The sequence below is a fragment of the Camponotus vicinus genome, unplaced genomic scaffold, assembly GCF_025532165.1.
Source record: "Camponotus vicinus isolate PSW18456_S1 unplaced genomic scaffold, iyCamVici1.0 SCAF_1, whole genome shotgun sequence".
In the NCBI taxonomy this organism is placed as follows: domain Eukaryota; kingdom Metazoa; phylum Arthropoda; class Insecta; order Hymenoptera; family Formicidae; genus Camponotus; species Camponotus vicinus.
The window spans coordinates 6,019,095-6,029,362 of record NW_028141945.1 but is presented as its reverse complement, the minus strand read 5'-3'; positions in this window follow the sequence as shown (position 1 = coordinate 6,029,362).

Below are 10,268 nucleotides of genomic sequence, written 5' to 3'. Positions count from 1 at the left end.
TCTCTCTGCGGAAACTTTAATTACTTCCTAGAGATTCATTACTCGATGCTAATAGACACGTGTTCATTTCCTCCTTTTTAATTTTTAAAGTTCCGTGTCATGAATATTGAACGTCACGTGACAGCCGTTTTCCTTTTGCGTTTAGAAAAATGCATTACTGTTTGGGGAGGAGGCAGGGAGGAAATTTAATTTATAATCTTCAATTTATCATTTTATTCATTGGATAATTTACGGAAAAACTAGCATTGTAAGCAAACTCAAAAATTATCTTTAAGTTTAATAAAGTAATATAGGGCGAATGTAAGGTATATCTAATAGCAAGAAAATTGATAGATTGAGATGTGTGTATATTCAGTTACCTAGACTTTCTGAATTAAGAAAACGATGTGAAATAAAATAATACGAAATAAATATAATTATAATCAAATTAAAATGAAAATTTGCGAATTTACTTGATGATTTCGATAATAAAGATTTAAAGATGTATAATTTGGTCGAGGAGATTACATGTATTCGAGATATAGGTAGACTGCAAATTTAATTGCTCATATTCCTCCCTTGATGTCTCGTTAAGCTAGCCGACAATTGATATAATTACACAGCGACCGAACTTGCGCTTGATATAGATGAATAATACAATCAGATAATTAAGTGACATCGCACAAAGCGTACCTGTCGTCAATAACGACTGTTTAAATGCGTAGTAATACAAACCGATGCGTTATAGTTAAATGATGTGTAATCGTTAGACAACAGCTCAATATCAGCCTCCGGTCTAATGATTACGCGCTACTGTCCATTTGCGGGCAATGTTAAACGATTCAAGAAAACAATAACGAAAGGAAAAGGAATTTGAATATCGTAATCACGGAATTTAACAAAGCTCCGAATTGCAATCGCGATTGTGACGGAAATTATCGTGTTTCCGGAAACAATTCTTCTCGAATTAAAAAAAAAACAAACTTTTGCGATACTTGCGTAATAATCACTATGAATGTACATACGTTGAGCTGTACTACTTAAAATCGGCGAAACTCGACTCATTCATAAATTATAATAATTATTAATTAATAATTATTATTAATAATTAATAATGATTATTAATAATTATTAATAATTATTAATAATTAATAATAATTATTAATAATTAATAATCATTATTAATTATTATTAATAATTAATAATTAGATAATTATTAAGATAAGACATATAAACAGTGATATTAAGAAATCATGAATAAAAACATTGACGAGATTTCACCGTTTAAGATTATATATTCATACAACACGTGTGAGAACAAATCGCAGCAGTTTACCTTCACAAGGGCACCGAATTTTATAAAGAAAGGGAATGACTAAAATCACGTCGGATGCGTTTATTAATTCTTGATAATTCAGCCGTAAAGTATTGTGCACTTCGCATTTGCATACTTCGATAATCCGTTATTCGGTGAAGTGCGGCAGTAATAGCAGCGGGCTCGCGGCGATAGTCCGCATACCGCAGATCCGATCGATCGATTTTCAATTAGCTTCAATTAGACCGCCATACCCACTCGGAAATTTCACCTGGTGAAATTCCGCGCAATGTACATCTTCAGCGGGGTCAAAGATTGAATGCGAAAGCGGCATCGTTCGACGGGTAATTAGGAGACGGCGAAAAATTGCGCCTGTGAAAGGGTCCAGATGATCGATTGAGCGCATAGATAGACCATAGTTTATCTTCAGTTTTTTTTTCTTCCTTGACTTTACAGCGCATATCTCCGTAAATTTACCCCAGAATCGGCGAAAATGAGTTCATGCCTGCGGTATGCGGTTAAAATATGCATCCGGGAAGTTTTAGGACGCGCGTAATGATAGTTTAATATTTTCAACTGTATAATTTCTTATACTTTCACAAAGAGAGCAAAGTATAATTCTTATAATATAATTCTCTGAAATTCATTAAAATTGTAAAATGTCAGACTTATTCCACTTTTCTCAAATGTTCCAATGTCTGCCACATCGTAGTTAATGTCTAAATGAAACAGTTATAAAAGAAGAGAAGGTATATACGTTGCAAACTTTTTATAAAATCACTCTTTTTTACAAAATGACAACTTTTTTGTGAAGCGAATCTTGATCGTTCAACGTTACGTAGTTTAACCTTTCTATAAAAAGCATATGAATAAATTTAAAAAACGTAACATATCTATACTTAAAAAATTACAAATTTATTCATTGTTTTCTTATTTTTGTGCTCGTGATTGGCAGGTATAAAATAATAAACGATTATCAATATTATTATCGATCAATTTCTAAAATTTGTTAACTCGATTGTTTTATTAAGAAAAATTGAAATTATTGAAATTATCAAATTACAGTTTTGCACGCGACTTAAAAGGCTAAATTGTTAGATAAAAGCACGATCGAACAATCAGCATTACATTATTAAAGAGCCGATAGAGCCGGAAGAGGAAGGAAGAGATAGAGCTAGTTATTCCTAGTTCGACAGAGGGTTGAATGAAGTGGCACACACTAGCTGCAGTTCAGATAATGGCAGGCCAAGTTCATTAGCATGACCTGGTCGAGAGAGAGTCCTATCACAGTGCCCTGCGAGCGTAGTCTGCCTGTCCCCAGCTTATGGCGACGCCTCTATATTCGCGGTAATAATGGGTCGCATCCGGGTCGAACACGACTGTATGTCGTTCGCCTGGATTGTACCGGTAAAATATGCGCTTCTCCTACCTCCCACGCAAATGCGTAGTTTAAAGCACACATATTGTTTCCTAGAATAAATGTTCTTTCCTTATCGAGCTCGCATATAATAGATATAGGTATCTATTCAATTTATAAAAAAAAAAAGAGAATTTTTCCCCAAAAATATAAGAACGCTCTAAAATATGTAACGAATATTTTAACAGATAGGTAATTATTAAAAAATTATAAGTGGTTTCTTTATTTAAAGTTGCTGCTCCTTTGTTTAAATAATCAAATAAATAATTGAATAATTTTCGATTCCTGGAGAGCACACAATTGCAAATTAATTTAGCGGAACATGCAAATGATCGTAAACCTAAATCGTCTGCATCTAACTATATTTAACTCGTGCTGTTGCAGATACGATGACATACAGTTATTGATTTGCATTCGTTGCACGGTCCATCGCACGAGCACAAGTTGTAAATGGCAGATAGTGATGAGGGAAGCATTATGCATTCTCGATTGCTTATCTTTTATGGAAAAAAAACTCGTACATATTTTATACTAATAATATCGTATTATATTACACAAATTATTAACGAATATTAGAAATATATTAAAAATATCAATCAAATTCCCATTTAACGTTACTGTAAAATTGTTTCCATATATTACAAAAGCTATTTCCGCGTACATTGTGTAAATTTCGAAGTGAGAAAACGCTATTTTGGTTGACGCGCTTAAAATCTTATAAAGTTCTATCCGATTTCCAACACTCTGAATTAAATCAAATCTTTGTAAATGGATTCCGGCATGGGGTTGCAACTCGAGTTGGAAACGTTACTTACTCTCGACTATAATTACTGCCTCTCTACTTTCACCTCCCGTTTCTCGCTCACCCCGCGATACCGCCCGGGCAGTAATTCGCGAATTATTATCAGGCATGTTGCACGTGCTTGTCGTTAGAGGGAAACTTCCTTCTCTTCTCTCTCTCTCTTCATAGATGCAATTAATTAACAAGAAGGATACCTATCCATTACCTACCTACCTACCTACCTACCTACCTACCTACCTACCTACCTATCTATCTACCTTGGATTATGAGGCGCACACTCACATGTGCTATCGGTTATTGTAACGTACCGCGTTCTATGTACTGTCGTCATGATGTCGGCGGATCCACCCTAGTCATGTATGACGGTATACGTATCGCGCTGTATATCGAGTGATAAATGGTGTTGCCTGGCGTTATAATAGATGCTAAGTTTCATAAAAATTCCATTTTTCACGTAAGAAGAACGAGCATTCTGGTTGGTGGCGAGATTAACGTTCGATACCAAAGTTACGCGCAAATATGATAGAAATAAGTACACGCTGAATTATATATATCAACTGATAATCTCTAGATTATTACGGAATTACATTGCGCTTTTAGATATTAATTCCATTTCAAAATTTAAAAAATAGAAATAATTTATTACACAGTGCGTTTACATTTTTGTAAAGCGTTTTATCTTTTGATCTAATTAATAAATATTCCCTTTTTTTCTCTTTGATTGTTTTCTTTAAAAAATCCTACTCTATTCTTTTTAAAGATTTTAACATGTATCTCAGGAATAATTTAGATTTTTTTCAATTTTTAAGTAGGATATTATTTGCAAACAACTGCGAGAGTGAAAGATATACAGCTATAATTGCATATAAAAAATATATGCTTACGTAAAGACATTTTCATAATTCTACAATAATTAAAATGTGAGACTCAATAATTGATACGTATATCAAAAGATGTTTTATCGTATTATATTAGATAATCTGGATTTATGATATCTAGAGTTATATCTAATTAGCGGACATCACCATAAAACCACATAAAATATACGCGAATATGAAATACAATAATTTAAATTAATAGCTGAATTACGTAACAGAAATTAATGAGGTTTTATTTATATAACAATCGATATAAAACGTATAACATATCACTAGATTTGATCAGATATGAACATACAAAGAATATTTTTTCAGGAAAAATTTATTTTTCAAATTTATTTTTAATTATTTTTTTTAAACAAATCAATGAACGAAAGATTGATAAAAATTAAATTAATGAAGTGACATAATTTCAATACTGAAATTTCTTACGTTTATAAGTACATCGCATAGTTTTTGGACAGAGCTATAAACAGATAGAACAGGTAGCACAGATGTAACTGTGCATAAAAATACTCGTAAAAACTGTATCTATTATTCTCAGTCGGAAAGACTATAGCAAAGCGTCTCTAAAACCTCTGGTTCGACGAGTTTCTTAATCGTTCACGCATGCCATCGCATCGCAATATTGCCAGTTTCCTTTCTTCCCCTCAGGGCAAGGCTCTTCGAGGCGTGCCACCGCACAAAGGGAAACTCCGAACAATACGTTCCATCGGGATGGGCTGGAGGAAAAGGGGGGAAATGGTTGACACCGTGAATCGTGTCCAGGCGTCTGTTAGACTTTTCCACTTACCAGCGCGTTTCTACAGGCTCCCACGAGACGCGACAGTGCGAGTGGTTATAGTGGAGTGTGTGCGAGACGCTTGCCTATAACACGCTGTCGTTCCTGTAAAACGTCGCGTCGGTCGCGACGGACTCCATGACGCTTTGATCTACCGGCGTCGATATCACGCGCCACGGAACACTACGCGTTCCATATCCGCGCGAGTGCGCTTTTCGGTCGCGAAGACAGGAAATAAACAATCGGCAATGTACACAAAAAGGTGCCGCAGGAAGAACGACGGTCGAAGAGAAAGAGACAAAGAGAAAGAGAGATAGCGAGAAGTACTCAAAATGTATCGTCACGTACGCTTACATGAAAAAAAGGGCTTTCTTGTCGCGCGTTGGCGCCGGATGCGCCGATTTCATGGACTTGGACGAATTATCGAATTGTACATCGCTGGCTCATTAAGGTCCCTGAATGCGTCGATGCTTTAGTATGCAGTCACCGGCATTGATTTATATTTGTCGTGATGTTCCGTTCTCTTAGACGTACATTGTACTGCTCTACTATTGTACTGTCTTACCATTGTACCGTCTTATCTAAAATTCAATAGTGTCGATTCAGAATTTAAATGTCACTTGGATTTAGTGAAGGAGCCGTTTGAAGAATTCTCTCATGGCGCATACCTAAAATCTTAAAAGAAAAGGTCACAAATATATAATTCAAAAAATAATCTATCTACCATTCGGATTGTTAGATACGTCTCATTTCTTATTGATGGTACCGGTAGTTTTTTTTTTATACACGTAAAAGAGAGTATCGTTCGATATACAGAATTTTTTAATGTCAAATTAAAATATTATATTTTAAATTAAATATTATTAATTAAATATTATATAATTAAATATTATATTTTAAATATTGTATTTTATAAAAAACAATGATCAACGAATGTTAATATATAAGAAATTTCATAAAATTCTCTTCTTATTGACAGATAGGTCGGAAATTATTTTTCTTCTTATTCTGCATTATTAGTACGTTACAACGACGCGATAAGGAATGCAATAGAGGATGCAGTCGAAGCTCGTGTTGCGAGATCCCGCTTGTTTAAAGTTTCCATGAACGACGGCAATCTTTGGAATCTTGATGAAAACTTCTCATCCGGAAACACGCGGAAATATCGCACGCGGTGCGCACGAAAATGACACGCTGTACTTTACGGAAGTTCCAATTAGCGTACATATCCTTCGCTCGAATGAACAAAACTCCTCAAAACTTTTCGCTCGCGTAGGATAATGTCATATTAATTAGCGCACTTCTATGAAACAAGCACGGCGGCGCAATCGTTCGAGCAACTCTGCAAAATAACTCGTAGTTATTGCTAATGGCAGAAACGTAAATGCAACTTAAACAACTCGGTGGGGAGGGCCAAAGGAAATCACTTTGTAGAGCGGAAACTTTTGCTTTGAATTTAAATTATACAAAATTTAATTTCTCGGATAAACTGGGATACTAATCTTCCGTGTATAAGTTTTGCACTTTATGATACGGCATACATGATACATATAAGTTAAGCTTTCTAATTTTGTTTATGTACGAGGTAATAATTGACAATGTAATTGCGTCTCTTTACACATTCTTATAGTTTTAAGAAATATAAATAAATATCAAAGATTTATCGGGCACATCAGATTATGCATGGCGAGGGCTCGGAACGGCACACAAAGCAGTTACCTGCGCCATGATACTCGAAATATATGTATAAAGCTTAACGAAGTATTAAGAGCAGAGCACTCTGCGTAAGCCTGGGATATGCGCGATGGCGCATACAGATGTGATGCAAATTAGCGTTTAGTATAAGCCGCGCTAACTTCGCGGCAGAGCATAGCTCGCGCTCTTTCTCTCGATAACCTTTGACCATATCTTCGATAATGTCGGTCGTAACGTTAAACTAGTACGTGGGCTTTTCTGGATATGTACATGTTTAACATGTTAGGGAATCCACAATCTTATTGATCTTGCGTACACTAATGTCGGGGAAACAACTTGATGAAGAGAAAAAAATCTTTTAGAATATTGTAAAAGTAAACACGTCTATAATGTACTATTGTACTCATGCAATTATATGGATACTAGCAAAAACTAATTTTTACTTAAAGAAATGTAATGTTTAAAAAAATGCGGATATTTTAAAACTGACATTTTCGAATGCATAAAAATAATAATACATCTAATACTGCAAGCATATGTCCGCAATGTTATTATTATAATTTTAATCATATGTATAAACGTTCCTTTGTTTCGTAATATTTGTAATTATATTAGCCAAATAATAATTATATTACAATTTATCACATTGTATATTAATCATCTTTGCATTACAACGGGAAATCCTGAAGTTTATACGGACGTTCGACAAGTTTCCGCGAGATATTCAAATTACGGCAGTCATTAGCGTAGTTGCGCTAATGACACACTTATCATATGAATGCTTGTCACAGAGACTAGGTCAGTTGCGATTTCGGATGTATGTTACATTATACACTGCATTATATATGTATTTGCGTAACGGAGACACGTCTCCGAAATGTCCTTCATCGTACGCCAGTCAAAAAAATTATATTACATGTTAATCAGAGATACTATATAAATAGTAATAATGTAATTATTTTTTAATAATATAATAAAATCTCACTAAAAATAAACTCACAACTTACAACAGTTAAATCATACATTTTACAGTGATTATGCTTAATTTGTAATAATAAATATTTCAAAATTGTGTACCAATATTTTAATGTAAAAAAGAATTTTTAACATCTTTGAAACTATGTTTTAAAATTTATTGAATTTCACTTACATGTTCTGTAATTTATTTCGAATAAATAATCGAATATTATTTATCATTTTATTTATAGAGCATATCATGTAGTAAAAAAGTTATAGGCCCGTATTTATAGTCGTGATTCTGCTGAGAAACTCAGCTAAAACTAATCTTGAGATGTGATACGGTTTAATAAATGAATCTTAAGAATCGATATGATATTCATTTATAATCTCGATTCAATAGAGATACTCAGAGGAAGTTTGTCTTGAGATGCAGCTTGAGCTATGTTCATTGCATTTCAATAATCGATACTTGAGAAAAGATCATACGTGTACATATTAATAGTCTTTAGATTTCGTATCAGCTAAGATTTGAGTCGGGAAAAATTGCGTATCACTCAAGTGTGATTCGAAGGTGACTTGAGGAAAAGTTGACAGAATTTATAAAATAATTTACACAGATTAATCATCAATTGATTCATAGAAGTACGTTTATATTGCAGTTTAATAATATATAAGTGTACCTAATAATAAAAAAGTAATATAATAAATAAATAAATATATAAATAAAATAAATGATATAATATAAATAATTAATATATGATTAATATAAGTAATATAAATAATATTTTTACTTCATAGTAAAGAAGCACTTAATAGTGAAAATATTTTTATTACAAAATTTTTAACAATGTACAGGTTAATTAAAATGCATTGGATTGAAAATTATGAACAATATGATATACATGAGGAATTACGCGAACGTTTACCAAAACTTTATATTAGAGATGCACGAAATCCCTTCGAATGGTGGTCTGAAGAGGAATTAATTAAGAGATACAGATATAATAAGATACAGATATAATTAGATTATATATAATAATTACCTTTTCATTAATATAAGTGCTAGCATTGAAAGCAGATGCAATCTTGAGCCATGCTTCTTGCTTGGCTTTAATGGAACTGCCATCCGTTTTTTTATTTTCAATAACATGTTTGTACTTGACCATGCATTCAAGTAAAAACTTTTTTTCAAAAGATGTAAAATTTTTCTTTTTTTGTATCGATGACATTCTGTCACTTTGTATTCACTTATGACACTTATTTAAAAAAAGGTTACTCAAACAAGCACGTATCGCTGCTTTAATCAATATTTTAAATCTCAAGACGAATTTCATGTGAGTAATTATTCCATTTTTCAATTGAATACAGTCTCAAGTGATCTTTAATCAAAATGTAACTATTGAACCGTTCGTATCTCAAGACACAAAACTCCAATCTGAGTATCTCATCTGATACGTTCTTGAGACGAGACTCGAGAAACGACTATAAATACGGGCCATATTATATTATTTTATAAAATAAATTATTTTATAACAGTTTTGATTTTCTCGATTGTAATATTGTACAATTTTCCTGATAAAACATAAAAATGGAGTTTACCAGTATAAAATTAAATGAAATTGAGATGTGTGAAATTTTAGAGGACAAAGAGGAAGAAAGGGGAAAAAAGGAGCTCATGAGCATTTATATGCTCGAAAAATCGTGCGACACAGAAACGAACATACGGCAACGATTTAGGTGCGGATTATCGAAATGTGCCGACTTTGATCTTGCTTGCCTTTGATTTATTTTCGCGAGACTACGAATCGATGCGAATAGGCTTACGTACGTCTGGAACGTCGAAAATAGGAAGGGAGAAATCAGACAGCTGATTGTGAAAGAGGATATTCGACGGAAAACAGGAATACCACCGGCGGAAGAACGATTCCGCAGACAAGTGCACCACTGTAGACAATGGATTCATCGAATGCGAGATTGCCGAGTTTGCGGATAGTACTCCGAGATTGGCTGCTTAAGAGACAATGCCGGGAGCTACACTTACCAATATCCTAATGCGAAGAAAACAAAATCGTTGGTGTTAAACTATCGTACTGATTCAATGTTTTATCGTGATATATTAATATCATGTAAAATTCATCATTATAAAATTTTATATAACGCAAATTTTGAAAATATTCTCATTAAAGTGCGAATTAATTTTGCAATCTCGTATTGTATAAAAATAAATGAGAAATTTCATATTATATTTTTTTCGTAATATATATATTGCATACACTTTTGCGACGTGATATTTTTTGCACTAATTAATCATTTGAGATTTATTAGAGACATGTGTGTAAGTATATAATAAAATTGATTAGAATGTATGAGTTTGTTAGAGATTTACGAGCTCGAGATATTTTTTATAACGCCTACGATATAAATGTCAAAGATCATTCATG